The sequence below is a fragment of the Marmota marmota genome, unplaced genomic scaffold (genome assembly GCF_001458135.2).
Source record: "Marmota marmota marmota unplaced genomic scaffold, marMar, whole genome shotgun sequence".
NCBI lineage: Eukaryota > Metazoa > Chordata > Mammalia > Rodentia > Sciuridae > Marmota > Marmota marmota.
The window spans coordinates 29,097,116-29,114,367 of NW_026000026.1; positions in this window are offsets into that span (position 1 = coordinate 29,097,116).

The window sequence follows — 17,252 nt, forward strand, 5'->3', positions numbered from 1 at the left end:
GTCTTAAAAAGTTATATAAACTCATCATGTCTTGGAATACTGGGGGAGAAAGAAAAATATTATTTGGAATACTGGGGGAGAAAGAGAAATATTATGTTCCTTTCTGTCTCTATCTTGTACCTGTCAAAGTTCACTCATGAGATGTTAACTTCCTCATGGCCTGGGATTCTTTTCCACTTCTATAGAAGGGGAGGCCAAGTTCCTTGACTGACAAGTTTACTAAATCATGGATGGTAGGAGAACAGCAATTCCTCAAAATGAAGAAATGCAGGCAGCTGCTGGGCACAATAGGACACGCCTGTATATCCCAGACACCCAGGAGGCTGAGGTGGAAGACTGCTTGAGTTCAGGAGTTCAAGGCCAATGGGGGCAACATAGTGAGACCCAGTTTTTTAAAAACTTGCAGACAGAAAACAATTCGTAGAATTTGAAGGTCATGGGTTGGGTTGTAGCTTAGTGGTAGAGCGTGCCTAGCACAGGTGAGGCACTGGGTTCCATCCTTGGCTCCACACCAAAAAAAAAGGAGGTTAAATTCTCTCTCTCTCTCTCTCTCTCTCTCTCTCTCTCTCTTTGGTACTGGGGATTGAACCTGAGGTGCTTAACCACTGAGCCACGTACTCAGCTCTTTTTAAAATTTTTTTTAGAGACAGGGTATTGCTGAATTGCTAAGTGCCTCCCTAAATTGCTGAAACTGGCTTTGAACTTGGGATCCTCCTGCCTCAGCCTCCCAAGCCACCAGGATTACACTTAAAAAAAAAAAAAGAATTTGAAGGTCATAAGGTAAGGGATGATATTCAAGATATTTAACTATCAATACATTAGCAAAGCTCAATCAAAAATTACTACAGGTATTATAAAGAAAATGAGTACTTATATTGATAATAGTAGAAGCCAACATTCTCATACTGAGATATGTATATGTATATGCATTTGAGAGTGTGTGTATGTATATATATATATGTACTCATACACACACACATATATATATACTCATACATACACACACATTTTATATATATATATATGAAATCCAAGAAGTAAAACTTTCTAGTCCTAACCTAAGTTTGAATTTGGAATTTAAGATATATTTTATTTAAAAAAAAATAAAGAGCTAGGTGTGGTGGTGCATGCCTATAATCCTGTGGCTTGGGAGGCTGAGGCAGGAAGATTGTGAGTTCAAAGCCAACCTCAGCAACAGTGGTGCTAAGCAACTCAGTGACACCCTGTCTCTAAATAAAATACATAAAAAGGGTAGGGATGTGGCTCAGTGGATGAGTGCCCCTGAGGTCAATCCCCGGAACCCCTCCCCCCCGAAAAAAGATTGTTTTCTGTTTTATGTACTAAAAACAAACAGACAAACAAAACCCCCCAAACTCCAAAACAATCACCAAGTCAGAAATGAGAACCTCTCTAGCACCCAAATTTTGGTTCTTAAATATCGGTTTTCTGCAAAAAGGAGCCATATCTACTTAAATGAGCGTCGAATTCCATGTCTGGGGCAGAAAATGTGCAAAATGAACCTGAAAAATCTTGCTATACTAGAAACTAAAAAAAACCCCAACAACAACTATATAATATTACTGTAGGAGCCAATCTACAATTTGCACATCAAAACATCAAAAAGAATAGTAACTTCAATGAACTGAAAGACATCAAAATGTTCATGAATTCATAATGATATGCACAACAACAAAATGCTTTGATCAACTTCAGAGGATGCCAAGAATTACCTCATTATTTTGAATGCTGATAAATAAAGGCAAACAAGCACTTAATCATGCTTTTCCTGTATGAACCATATTGCAGAGTAGCTGATGGGGAAATGTTATTCTTTAAAGAACATTTCCAGCTAATAAACACATAAAGGATGGTAGTATGAAATTCCCAAACTACAAATACTAGAAATAAAATGGAATAAAGATTTTAGACCAGTTCTAATAGAACTTTCTGTAATGATGAAAATGGTCTATATTTGCATTTTTCTATACAGAAGCCACTGTAGTAGCAGCTATTGAACTACTGAAATGTGGCTAGTATGACTGAGGACCTGAACTTAAAATTTTATTTAATCTTATTTAATTTAAATTTAGATAACCACATGAAAATTGCTATTATATCCAACAGTGCAATTCTAGAACACAGTTACTTTTGTCTGAGAAAATCATTAGGTGAATGATAGGTAGGAAAGTTTATAATGGATGGATCAGAATGACTACCTCCATACTTACTAATCTATCTTAAAATTACAAAAGAGATGGAAACTGATGTCTTCTGATACGAAACAATAGAAAGTGAAAATAACACCCATGAAATATCCCTATTTTTTTTCCTTTTCTACCTTCTCTCTTTTTCTCTCTTTCTCCTTTCTGGTACTAGAGGTTGAATGTAGGGGTGCTATATCACTGAGCTATATTCCTAGCATCCACTCCCCACCCCACCCCACCCCCACCGCTTTTTTTTAGACTGGGTCTTGCTAAGTTGCTGAGGCTGGCCTCGAACTTTTGATTGTCTTCCCTTAGCCTCCCAAGTGCTGGAATTATAGGTATGCAGTACTGCTCCTAGCTCCATGAAGTATTCTTGCCAAAAAGAAAATCAAACTTGATAGGCTTCTAGATGTAATTATTAATGTAGAAAAATATAGAAAACAGAGGAACACAGTAACACCATAGCAGAAAAAATCAGCAAAATCTAAAATGTGGTAAACTCCTTACAACAAACAATACAATTTATTTACCAAATAATTGTAAGGGAAAAGATGAAAGGCATGGAAAACATGGATCAGAGACCTAAAAAGATAGATCAATCAAAATCGAAGTGTGGACCTTGTTTATGAAGTGTCTTAGTCTGGGTTCTCCAGAAAGTATTATTCAATTCAAAGGCTATATGCAAAGACTTTATTGAAGATTGTGATCTCAGAGAACAGGAGTGAGGGATTGTGAGTACAACAGGGAGACAAGGAAAGTCAACACAGAGAAGCATGATGACACTGACCACCACTAAGGGTGATTCCTAATCCCAAAGTACTTTCTTAAAAGATGCTTATACTGCTTCTCAGAGTATTGGTCTGTAAATGAAAGGAGGAAACATTTAGAAGGTATTTTCATCCCCCATTTGTCAAAGTGTTAAGTGGGGCTGGGGAAGTCACTCAGTGGTACAGTGTGTTCTTAGCTGAGCAAGACCCTGGCTTCAATCCCCAACACCAAAACAAACCAAAAAAAAAAAAAAAAAGAAAGAAAGAAAGAAAAGAAAAAACAAAAAGAGAGAGAGTTCTTATCTTTTAGAAATTCATACAGAAGTACATACACATGAATGATATGAAGTCTAGACTTTTCTTCATATAATCTAGTTGGTAGAGGAGAGTGGATGAAGTCATACTTGAAACAAGATGGGCCATGTTATGTCCTGGTTTAAATATATCCACTAACTTTTGACATCCCTTTTTTAATATTTATTTTTTAGCTTTAGTTGGATATCTTTAATTAATTGATTTAATTACATATCTTTAATTAATTTATTTATTTTTATGTGGTGCTGAGGATCAAACCCAGGGCCTCACCTATGCTAGGTGAGTGCTCTACTGCTGAGTTTCAACCCCAGCTCCCCCCCTCTTTTTTTTCCCAAAAAAGTAGGATCTAATTTCCCTCCCCTTAGATGCAGTGGGACTTAGTGATTCATTTCTTACTTTAAAAAAAAAAATTTGTAGTTGTAAATGGACAGAATGCCTTTATTTTATTTGTTAATTTTTATGTGGTGCTGAGGACCAAACCCAGTGCCTCACACTTTGCCACTGAGCTACAGTCCCAGCCCTAGTGATTCATTTCTAATGGATACCATGTCATGGAAGTGGTCTTTGTATCTCCCAAGTCTAGGTCATAGAAGGTTTGGCAATGTCCACCTTCCTCTGTCAGATTTGCTTTGGGGGAAGGATATTCCACAACTCAGTGGAGAGGTTTATGTGACAAGAAACTGATACCTCCTGCCAATAACTCACAAGCCATGGGTGTGAGCCACCTAGAAACAGATTCTTTACCCTCACTTCAGGCTTCAGATGACTGCAGCAGGACATGACTGCAGGCCACTTGACGGCAGCCTCATGAGACATCCTAGGCCAGAACCATCCAGCTAAGCACTCCTGCCAGAAGACCCGCAGAAAGTATGTGAGATGGAAAAAGGTTTATTACTGTTTGGATTTGCTAAAACAAGTTAATTGTTGAAGCTGAGTGGTGAGTTCATTGTACTCTTCTATTTTTGTATGTGTTGGACATTTTCTACGATAAAAATTAAATATTGGGTTGCTATATGGCATTATTATGTAAATAATTTCCAGGTGGTTTAAATTTTAAAATGACTAGTAAATTATTATCTGGGTTACCTCAAGACAGAAAAAGAATTCTTAAACGAGAGACTAAAAACAAGCCATAAGCCAGGCACGGTGGCACATGCCTGTAACCCTGGCTATTTGGGAGGCTAAGGCAGGAGAATCACAAATTTAAGGCCAGCCTGGGCAAATTTGTGAGATTCTGTCTCAAAATAAAATAAAAAGGCTAGAGATGTAGTTCAGTGGTAGAGTGCTTTTCTAGCATGCACAAGGTCCTGGGATCAATCTCAAAGTACGGCAAAAAACAAAAAACAACAAATAAACAAAAAAACCCAAGAAGAGATAGATAAATTATCTTTTTAAAAGGACTATTTATTTCTTAATACCATAAATAAAGTGATAAGATATACCTCAATCTGGAAAAATATATTGGTTACCCATATAATGAAGAAAAGATTAGTATCTGAATATATAAGAAACTCCTATAAATCAATAAGGAAAAAATAAACCCATAGAATATGGGCCAAGGATATAAATATACAATTCACAGAAGGGATATCCAAATGGCCAGTAAACAAATAAAAGATTAATCAACCAGAAGCTGGGTATGGTAGTATGTACCTATAGTCCCAGCTACTCAAGAGGGTGAGGCAGGAGGATTCCTTAAGCTCAGGAGTTTGGGGTCAGACTGGGCAACATAGTGTGACCCTGTATCTTTTTTAAAAATTTGGTCAATCAGGATCCTAATCTCTGTGTTGACCCCCATAGTAATTAATCTCCTCTGGCTTAGTAGCCTCCAACAATAACTAACTGGAGTTAGTATATAAATATAGTCAGCCATATCTATAGGTTCTACATTTACAGAATGAACCAACTGCAACAGATCAAATATATCTATAGGCTGGAATATAGCTCAGTGATAAAGTACTAGCCTGACATGTATGAGGCCCTGGGTTGCATAACAAAAACAAAAAACCAAAAAACATCTGCACTGAACATGCACAGACATCTTTCTTGTCATCATTCCCTAAACAATACAAAATAACAACTATTTGCATAGCCTTTACATTATATTAGGTATTATGAGTGATCTAGAGAAGATTTAAAGTATTCGGGAGGATACGCATGGGTCATATGTAAATACTATCTATACTTATTGATTTAATTTTCAAATCAAAGACTTATTTTATTTCATTTTTGGGTACTGGGGATTGAACTTAGGGGTACTCAACCACTGAGCCACATCCTCAGCCCTATTTTGTATTTTATTTAGAGACAGGGTCTCACTGAGTTGCTTAGTGCCTCGTTTTTGCTGAGGCTGACTTTGAACTTGTGATCCTCCTGCCTCAGCCTCAGGAGCTGGGATTCCAGGCTTGCACCACTGCACCAGGAGGGTCAAAGACTTTTGTTCATTCTTATATTTCATAGGAAAAGGAAGGTAGCAAACCGGTCAGGGTTGTATAAAAAGATCCAGGTTTGTACACATCGCTCTATGTCTCCATACCCAGCCCCTTTTGCCCCTGCAGTGCTGGGGATTGAACCCAGGGCCATGGACTCTAGGCAAGTACTATACCCTGAATTACACCTCTGTCCTCATTTGCACTCTTGGTATTTGTAGGAGCCAGCACAGGTGCAGGAGCTCCAGTGGCACGGGAGCAATTGGGGTCGATTTTCAAATAAGGTCAGGCTGGAGGTTCAAAACAAGAGGCAATTAGACGGGTAGAAGGCATGTCCTATAACATTTTCTTTTTAAATTAATTTTTTAGTTGTAGATGGTCACAATACCTTTATTTTTTTTAAATACTTGTTTTTTAGTTTTTTTTTTTTAGATGGACACAGTATCTTTATTTTATTTTTATGTGGTGCTGAGGATGGAACCCAGTGCCTCACACATGACAGGCGAGTGCTCTACCACTGAGCCACAACCCCAGCCCATCTATAACACTTTGATATCAAACATATGAGCATACTACAAGTACTCCAGCCCCTTTTCACCCACACCGTTTCCTAGACTTATCCTATATTGACTTCCTGCCCTACCTTCCCTGTCTCAATTTTTTACTTTTTCACCTTCTTCCTTCAATCTCATCTCACTTTACTCTGAATCCTTGCCATAGGACCTTCTTACAGGGAACCTAAACTAACGTAAAATTGTTCAAGCTTCCACGCCAGCATCTGACTGATAAATCTGTGAGAACTTTCCACATTTAAAAAAACAAAAAAACTAGTTTCCCTTGAAATGCATATGAAAGACAGGGCTCCATGGTAGGGGTGGTGGGTAAAGCAGACCAGGTCACAGGCACAGATTTCAAAGCTGTCCAAGCCAGGCACTATGGCTCACAGACCGCCTTCAAGTCTGCTTTCTTTTTGTCCTCTTTGAACCTTGTCCACAATCAATGTCCTTGGCTCTGGCTTACTCAGGTTCATAGCTAAACACCCTTGTTCCTTGAGACATTTTTGATACACTGATCTGGTTTCTGCCTGTTTAATCTGGTAAACGCTGCAATCTGGGTCATACCTCTAGTCACTAGTCAGGCTTTGAGTCAGCTCATTCTGCACACAAGGTTACCTGCAACCCTCCCCCATTTTGGGGCTCTTGTCACAGTGAAGGCAAAAAACATTTTGCCATAACAAAGGTTGCATCGCTGCCAGTAGCTTCTCAGATAATAAGAATTGGTGCCAGTGGCTCTGGCAGCAACTTGAGATGGGGACCGCTGTATAGACATCAGAAACTTTCACAACCCCAGAAGCAGGCTGCTCCCCCACCTTTTTTTTCCCCCAATACTGAAGATTGAACCCAGGGGTGTCTGCCACTGAGTTACATCCCTAGTTGTTTGTATTTTTAACTTTGAGACAGGGTTCTTGCTGAATTGCCTAGGCTAGGCTTGAATTTGTCATCATTCTGCCTCAGGCTCCCTAGTAGCCGGGATTACAGGCAGGGGCCACTGTGCTTGGGTCTTAGGCTACCATTAGAAACAGTGGCACCAGGACTATGGGCTTTTTGGGAATCATCTTGGAGAGGGGAATGTCCTTTCAGTGAGCCAAAGAAAGAAATGAGGGAATGAACACCTCCCACGGGGTTGCTATATTGTCTCAGTGATAATTGGGGCGTGGGTAGGGGGACTTCCAAATTCTTGGTGCCTGTATTAGTTCTCTTTTCACTGTGAGACATCAAAATTTAGTGGTATACAGAAATAATAGTAGTTTGTTATTGTTGCAGTTTCTGTGGGTCAAGAACTCACAGACAGCTTGGCTGAGTGATTTTGGCCCTTTCATGATGTTGCCATCAAGACGTTGGTCAAGGCTGCATTCATCTGAAGGCTTGACTAGGGCTGGAAGACCTACTTCCAAGTTAGTTGGCACACTTGTGTGGCAAATTGTTTCTGATTTTTGGTGTGTGTGTGTGTGGGGGGTGGTCCTCAGTTCCTTCCTACCTGAGTCTTTTCCAGACTGTGTTGAGTGTCCTCATGTCATGGTGGCCCATTTCCCCCAAAGAAAGTGATGGGGAAGAGAAAGAGAAGTAGAAGTTATTCTTTGTAGGATCTTACTTCAGAGGTCACACAGCAGAATGCCACCACATTGTATTAGAGTGAGTTACTAAGTCTGACATGTATTATAGGGGAGAGGAATTAAACTTCAACTTTTAAAGGGAGAATCAGATAATTTGTGAACACTTTTTTTTTAAAGTACCTCAATGCTTTAAGTGCAATAAGTAACTATAATTTGGATTTTGAGATCTTTTTCCAGGTTCTATTTCTAACCAACTTGTTCTACTTTTCTATTTTCTTCTTATATAATCAATAAGATAGGAACCATCAGGTTAGAGGTGTAGCTTAGCAGAAGTGCACTTGACTACCATGCATGAGGTCCTAATTTCAATATCCAGCACTGCAAACAAACAAGCAAACAAAGGAAATAAAATAGGAACCTTCAATTGGAAATATACAGTCACATACCACATATATGATGGTGTTCCCATAAGATTATATCACCTACTGATATTGTAGCTATCTTAATTGGTGTAAGTGCACACTGTGATGTTTGCACAATTAAAAAAAATTGGCTAACCATGTATTTCTCAGAAGGTATCCTCATCGTTAACAAGCACGTTGTTAACAAGCATGTCTGTAGTATGGTCAATTCCTATTTCTTTAATTAAAATTAGAAGACTTAACTGTGTTTCTTAGGAAGAATTCCAGTGTCTTCCTTGAGTCCCTTTTTCTCTACTGATTATCCAAGAAACCTGGGACTTATTCCATCTCAAGTGGCCAGGTCACCTTGAAAACAAGTCAGTCAAGCCAGGGTTGTACATCTAACTTGTGAAAAGTAGGATCTAGAAGGACCACTGAGATGTGATCTCATGTCTGCAAAGAGAGGGTGATATTGTTAGGCATCACGGCAATGTGAAATGCATTGCTCAGATCTCCTGCTGTGGGAGCTTAATTGATTGGCAGAATCAGCTGCAGCTGCTCTGATTCTACCACTGCATTTCTGCTAATGCAGGCTGATTTCTTAGATACAGGACTGCTTTAACTGACAACTTGGTTCTAGGACTCCCCCATTGGCCTGGGAGAGAATTTCTTGGGCCTTCACTAAGGTCTGAGACTTTGTACGTGCATATGTGGTACTGGGTTTTGAACACAGGGCCTCGCGCATGTTAGGTGAGTGGTCTACTACCAAGTTACATTCTCTGTCCTTTTAAAATTTTTATTTTGAGGGCTGGGGCTAGAGCTTAGTGGCAGAGCACTTTCTAGCATTTGTGAGGCACTGGGTTTGATCCTTAGCACCACATTAAAAAAAAATAATAATAAACAAAATAAAGACATTCTGCCATCTACAACTACAAATTTTTTTTTTAAATTTTATTTTGAAATAAGGTCTTACTAAGTTGCCCAGTCTGGCCTTGAACTTGCAAACCTCCTGACTCAATTTCCTGAGGAGCTGAAATTACACGTATACACTACTTCCTTCCTTCTCCCTTTCCTCACAGCTGTCAGATTTTTATTCCAGTCTGAGTCCTCCCCTTGCCTTTTCTGGCTTCCTTCCCCTTTATCCTTCACAGACGTTTCCCCTAATGAATCTCCTGCATGTCTAATTCTGTTCTGGCATCTGTTTCTCAGTGGACCTCCCTGGCACACTCAGTTCTGGCACGGTTCCTATGGCTTGGGAGAGCAGTCTTTGTCTCTCTTCCCAATTCTGTTCTCAGTGACATGTTGGTATCTTGACATAGGTCATGGTGGGAATATTTACACCATAGAAATCAACTAATGCCATGCATGAGGGCTTTTCTGTTCCCAGTGAGCTAGTTGTTAAACATCTATCAGCATACCTCTGGTCTGTACCCAACAGAAATGCTCACCAAGAGACCTATATTAGATTCCCAGACTGTTGATAGGATCATTATTCATAGTATCCCCAAACTGGAAATTGCCTACATGTCCACCAGCAGAATAGATCAACAATTCATCATATCATGATGTGATATGATATGTGTCTGTTTCTCAGAGACACAGAAAGTACCTTTTGGGGTTCAGTGACCGCTCCTCAGCCACAACTCCCACAAGGGGGGCAAGGCAGGCAAGAAAGAGAAGGAGCATACCTCGAACCTGGGTTTTATTGGGGAGAAGCCATTCAAATGAGGCAAGGAGTAGGGTTACAAAAAACACTCCTGGAGTTGCACCTCTCTTATCCTAGTGGACGAAAAGTTCAAACGCATTGCAATGGGTGCAATACCTGTTTAGTACCTCTTTACTCAGGACCGAAAGGTGTGTACATAGCTCCTGTCCAGAGTGGCTCCCGATGATGGTGTACATATTTTTGTATGATAGAATATAACAATGAAAATAAAAACCTACTATATACAACAATATGAAGGACTCTCACAAATATAATGCTGAGTAAAAGAAGCCATACACAAAAGAATCCATACTATAGGATTCCATTTATACAAAGCAAAAACAAACAAACAAAAAAACTCCCAAAACTGATAAAACCAATCAATTGTACAAGAAGTCAAGAGAGTGATTCTCTTGTGGAGGTAGTGAGAGTGAGAAGGGCAGAGGAGTTCTGATAATGTCCTATTTCTTGACCTGGGTGTTGCTCCTTTGTTTTTTTTCTTTTGGGGGGGGGTTGGGGGTGGGGGGAGGTGGGTACCTGGGATTGAATTTAGGGACATTCAATCACTGAGCCACATGCCCAGCCCTATTTTGTTTTGTTTTAATTTTTTATTCTGGTTTGTTATATATTACAGCAGAATGCATTACAATTCATATTACACATATAAAGCATAATTTTTCATATCTCTGGTTGTACACAAAGTATATTCACACCATTCATGTCTTCATATATGTACTTAGGGTAATGATGTCCCTCTCATTCCACACTCATTTCTACCCCTATGCTCCATCCCTTCCCCTCTCACCCCTTTGTCCTATCTAGAGTTTGTTTAATCTTCCCATGCTCTCCCTCCCAACCCCACTATGAATCAGCCTCCCTATATCAGAGAAAACATTTGGCATTTGTTGTTTTGGGATTGGCTAACTTTGCTTAGCATTATATTCTCGAACTTCATCCATTTACCAGCAAATGCCATGATTTTATTCTCTTTTAATGCTGAGTAGTATTCCATGGTGTATATATACCACATTTTCTTTATCCATTCATCTACTGAAAGGGCATCTAGGTTGGTTCCACAGTTTTGTTATAGTGAATTGTGCTGCAATAAACATTGATGTGGCTGTGTCCCTGTAGTATGCTGTTTTTAAGTCCTTTGTGTATAGACCAAGGAGTGGGATAGCTGGATCAAAAGGTGGTTCCATTCCCAGTTTTCCAAGGAATCTCTATGCTGCTTTCCTTATTGGCTGCACCATTTTGCAGTCCCACCAGCAATGTATGAGTGTGACTTTTCCCCCACATCCTTGCCAACACTTACTGTTGTTTGTATTCTTAATAGCTGCCATTCTGACTGGAGTGAGATGAAATCTTAGAGTAGTTTTGATTTGCATTTCTCTAATTGCTAGAGATGTGGGACATTTTTTCATATATTTGTTGACTGATTGTATATCACTTTCTGAGAAGGGTCTGTTCAGTTCCTTGGTCCATTTATTGATTGGGTTATTATTATTACTATTATTATTGGTGTTTAGCTATTTGAGATCTTTATATATCCTAGAGATTAGTGCTCTATCTGATGTGCAAGTGGTAAAAATTTGCTCCCAAGCTGTAGGCTCTCTATTCACCTCACTGATTGTTTCTTTTGTTGAGAAGAAGCTTTTTAGTTTGAATCTATCCCATTTATTAATTCTTGATTTTAATTCTTGCGCTATAGGACTCTTATTAAGGAAGTAGGGGCCTAACCCAATATGATGGAGATTTTGGCCCACTTTTTCTTCTATTAGACAAAAGGTCTCTGGTTTAATACCTAGGTCCTTGATCCACTTTGAGTTGAGTTTTGTGCATGGTGAGAGATAGGGGCTTAATTTCATTTTGTTGCATATGGGTTTCCAGTTTTCCCAGCACCATTTATTGAAGAGGATATCTTTTCTCCAAAGTATGTTTTTGATGCCTTTGTATAATATAAGATAACTGTAATTAAGTGGGTTAGTCTCTGTGTCCTCTAATCTATACCATTAGTCTACCAGTCTATTTTGGTGCCAATACCATGCTGGTTTTTAAAAAAATTTTTATTTATTTATTTTTTTTAGTCATACATGACAGTAGAATGCATGCTGTTTTTGTTACTATTGCTCTGTAGTATAGTTTAAGGTCTGGTATAGTGATGCCACCTGCTTCACTCTTCTTGCTAAGGACTGCTTTATCTATTCTGGGTCTCTTATTTTTCCAGATGAATTTCATGACTGCTTTTTCTATTTCTATGAGGAATGCCATTGGGATTTTGATTGGAATTGCATTAAATCTGTATAATGCTTTTGGTAGTATGATCATTCTGACAATATTAATTCTGCCTATCCAAGAACATGGGAGATCTTTCCATCTTCTAAGGTCTTCTTTAATTTCTTTCTTTAGCATTCTGTAGTTTTCGATGTAAAGTAGTTGTAGTTTTCACCTCTTTTATTGTTAGGTTGCTTCCCAAGTATTTTATTTTTTTGGAGGCTATTATAAATCGGGTAGTTTTCCTAGTTTCCCTTTCAGAGGATTTGTCACTGATATACAAAGGAATGCTTTTGATTTATGGGTGTTGATTTTGTATCATGCTACTTTGCTGAATTCATTTACTAGTTCTAGAAGTTTTCTGGTAGAATTTTTTTTGGGTCTTCTAGGTATACAATCATATCATCACAAATAGTGCTAATTTGAGTTCTTCTTTTTCCTATCTATAGCCCTTTAATTTCTTCCATCTGTCTAATTGCTAGAGTTTCAAGAACTATGTTAAATAGAAGTGGCAAAAGAGGGCATCCCTATCTTGTTCCAGTTTTTAGAGGGAATGCTTTCAATTTTTCTCCATTTAGAATGATGTTGGCCTGGGGCTTAGCATAGATAGCTTTTACAATGTTGAGATATGCTCCTGTTATTCCTAGTTTTTTTCTAATGTTTTGAACATGAAGGTGTGCTGTACTTTGTCGATCCCTGCCCTATTTTGTATTTTGATTTAGAGACAGGGTCTCACTGGGTTACTTAGTGCCTTGCTTTTGCTGATGCTAGCTTTGAACTTGCAATTGTCCTGCACAGCCTCCTTAGCCACTGGGATTATAGTATGTGCCACCGTGAATGGCTAGTGCGGTTCCTTTGGTTGTGTTTACTTCATGAATATTCATTAGGCTGTATATGCATGGGCGTTTGTGCGCGCATGCTTTTGGTACTGGGGGCTGACTATGTTTCCCTTGTACATGTCAGGCAAGCACTCTATCACTGAGCTCTTTTGTAAAGTATACTGTATGTTTATCTGCGGTTATGAGAAACTCTGGGTGGCAGGTAATCCAAAAGAATGGCTTCAGTTTGGGGGCTTTTAATTTTTTAATCCTTCTTCATGACCATATTTAGCAAGGTCATTTACTTTGTAAGACTATTACTGTTTTCATGGTGTCTTATCTATATACAGGAAAACATTTTGTTCTCTACTGTAGAAATTTGTAGAAGGAGGCAGGAGTCCAGTTCATCCAAATGAAATTTCAAGTCCTCCTACTCTAAATTGATGAACTCAGTGCTTGGTTGTTTCCCTTGAGCTGATAAAAAGGCCATTTCCTGTACTTGTGGGATTATCTATGGAGGCCACTGGGAGCTCCGCCAACAGCTCAGGGGCTAACTCTGTGTTGTCAGATCAAGGACTCCTAAAATCTCCACCTTATAACCTGCAACGGGGATGGGGGTGGGGGGGGGAAGAGAGAGGGCAGGGGGTTAGCAATGATGGTGGAATGTGATGGACATCATTATCCAAAGTACATGTATGAAGACACAAATTGGTGTGAACATACTTTATATACAACCAGAGGTGTGAAAAATTTTGCTCTATATGTGTAACATGAATTGTAATGCATTCCGCTGTCATTTATTTTAAAAAATCAATTTAAAAAAATCCTGCAAAGGACAAGATGGGATCTTTCTCTTGTATGGAGCTTCATTTCTACCTAGAACCCTCCCAGTGGTGTTTGTTGAAACTTTCAGGATCAACCTCTTTCACAGGCAACATAATATCTAACCTGCTAGGTGAGATCTTGACATCAATAATCAGAGATTTAGGGGCTGGGGATGTGGCTCAGCGGTAGAGTGCTGGCCTGGCGTGTGCGAGACCCTGGATTCCATCCTCAGTACCACATAAAAATAAATAAGTGAAATAAAGGTATTGTGTCCAATTACAACTAAAAAAACCCAAATATTTTTAAAAAATAATCAGAGATTTGGATGGTTTCATGTAGACTAATGTATAAGGAGACCATTGGGCATACTAAAACATGTTGATGTTTCAGAGAGTACAGAATGAGATCTGGTGCTATTTGGGGGAAGTCAGATGGCCAGATAGATCTTATGGAGGTAGCGTTCAATCTTTGTTACATAGTAGGTGTTAAATGTAGTAGATGCACACAAAAAATATACTACTGGTACTTCCCCCAACTTTTCTTTCTTTATTTTTATGTGGTGCTGAGGATCGAATCCAGGGCCTCGCATGTGCTAGGCAAGCGCTCTACCACTGAGTCACAATCCCAGCCCCCCAACTTTTCTTTACTGTGTTTTTTTTTTTTTTCACACACGTGTGTGGTGCTGGGGATTGAACCCAGGGTCTTGTGCATGGTAAGCAAATGCTCTACCACTGAGTTCTAAACCCAGCCCTACCAGATCTTTGTTACAGCGGTGAGTGTTATCTGCTAAATGAGAATGAGATGTGTTCAAAATGCTGCTCTCTTACTTCAAGGTAGTTTCAACTCTTTGGTACAATTGATGCTCCAGGGTTCTTCATTGTGATCTGAAGCTCACCTTCAGACAAGATCACGTCCTTGCTCAGCTCCCTTTCCTGATTTTTCTTCCTTCACTGTGTTTCTTCTGAGAGAACTGTGCTAATACATTATGTACTAAAATTCTGCTTCAGGCTCTGCTTCTAGGGAAACTGTCTTGGTCCATTTTCTAATGCTATAACAAAATACCTAAGACCTGAAAATTGATAAGGAAAGAGATTTATTTTGTTTCATGGTTCTGGAGACTGGAAAGTCCAAGAGTGTGGTACCAGAAAGAACCTCATGCTGCTTCAACTCAGGGTGGAAAGCAGAAGGACAAGTGAGAGTGTCCAGAAGAGATCAAAAGAAAAGCAAGAAAACTGAACACACTTTATAATGATCTGCTGTCCTAGTGAATAATCCAATCATGAGAGAAAGAACAAAGGCATTAATACATTCCTATGCACTCTGCCCCCAAGACCCAAACATCTTCTGCCAGGCTCCTCTTCCCAACACTGCCTCACAGGGAAACAAGCCTCAACACGAGTTTTGGTAGGGACACAGTATATTCAAACCATAGCATTGTCCCAGGTCATTGCATGAGTAAAAGCCAACAATTATAAAATCCATCCATGTCCATGATCACAACACAAGCAAAGATACAGAAAGTAATGATATGAAATTAGAGAGACATTGCAGCAGATATAACCTGCAAACCAGAATGGCAGTGCTGGGGCCCAGGCCAAACAATAGATCTGCAGGAGTGGGCAGGATGTGTGGGTGGAGTTAGGGGTGAGGCTTTGTTGAAGTTGAGCTATGCCAGGCTTGAAGAGGATGCTGAATGAGGAAGGTCAGGATGTGGGGTACATCCTAGAATCTAAGAATCTGTGCTCTGAGGCAAAACGGAGAGTTTCCCTCGGTTAATAAGGGGTTTTCTTTGATTTCCAGGGACTCCCAGGTGCCTAACTCTTGGGTAGCTGCCCTAGGACTATGCTTCACAGCACAAGGGTTATGTGAGACAATGTTCTGGTTATTTGTTGCTGAGTAACAAGACTCTTTTAAAACCAGAGGCTTAAAACCGAAATGACTTTATCATTTCTTGGGATTTTGGATAAGGCATAGTAGGAAAGACTCATCTCTGTTCTAGATAATGTGGAACAGCTCAAATAGCTCCAATAACCCAGATGACCTAGTCACTTGATGACTAATTCCCTCAAATAGGAGGGCAAACCAGGTTCCCAGGTCTGGGGTCTCTCCCTTTCCATGTTTGTTTTTTTTCTCCACAGGTGGGGGAGGGAGAGCATCTTGGTACTACCAAGAGCTCAAATTCAGGTCTTTTTTAAAGCTCAGAGCTGGAGCTGACACATTTATCACTTCCACCACACTCTTCTGTTGGTTAAATGGTGTTAGGCTCAGTCCAGATTCCAGGGCTGAGGCCCATACAAGATGGTTATACTGATGGGAGCTGTGTTTTCTCATGGGGCATTGAAGATAATAAGAAGGGCTCTGGGGCTCACTTATGCAAGTTAAGGTTCTCCTGATTCTTAATTCTTGGCTGCCTTCTCTTTAGATAATATGGTTAGAAAGCAAATAGTGGGGTGCAAGGTAACCCCTAAACTTCTCCCACAGAATTAGAGGTGGGTAGTCTGGTCTGCCACTGAATCATCAGGTTATCAAGGAGACCTGGAGGTGTCTTCAGTCTTGTTAGGCATGTATTTATATGCCAGGTTCTTTTATTTTTATTCTTTTTTGGTACAAGGATTCCAAGGGTGCTCAACCACTGAGTGCCATCCGTTTATTTTTTATTTTGAGACAGGGCCTTCGTTAAGTTGCCGAGGCTGTATATGCCAGGTTCTCAACCCACGTGTTATTTCATTATCCCTATTTTTATTGGTATATTTTAATTATACATAATAGTGGGATTCACTGCTACATATTCATTCGTACATGCACATAATATAATATGATCAACTTCATTATTCTAGAGACTATTTTAGAGACTATTCTAGAAACTCGAATGCAGCACTCCCTTTTCTACAGGATTGCACCTAACACCAACACCACCACAATACAGCCTTCGAGGTCCTTTTCGCCTGGCGGCAGGGGTCGGGGCAGAGCGCTGATGGGCCCCGGGCGTTCAAGAGGATAATACTCAAGGCGGCCGGCGCGGGTACATAGTCCACCACTAGGGTCTCTGTAGCTGTTACTCCGCCGGCGCCGCCGCCGCCGCCACCACCCGGTGAGAAGGACGAAAAGTAGAGCGCTGGGGCCACTCGGTTGGGAAGTGAGGATCTCCCGTCTCCAACCCTGGGGTGGACGTAGACCTGCGTTTCGCTCTAGGACCTCCGCTTGCGCGCCCCGCCCACGCACGCACGCACGCACATTAGCCCCGCCTACAGCGCGGCTCTGGTCCCTCCCTTTGGATTGGCCGCCCGAGCCACCGTCCGCACAGCCCCGCCCCGCAGGGCCAGGCGAAGCGGAGCCGGCCGTGCGGTGTGTGAGTGTATGTGTTCGCGGGGCGCCGTCTCAGCCCCCGGGAAGATGGTGGC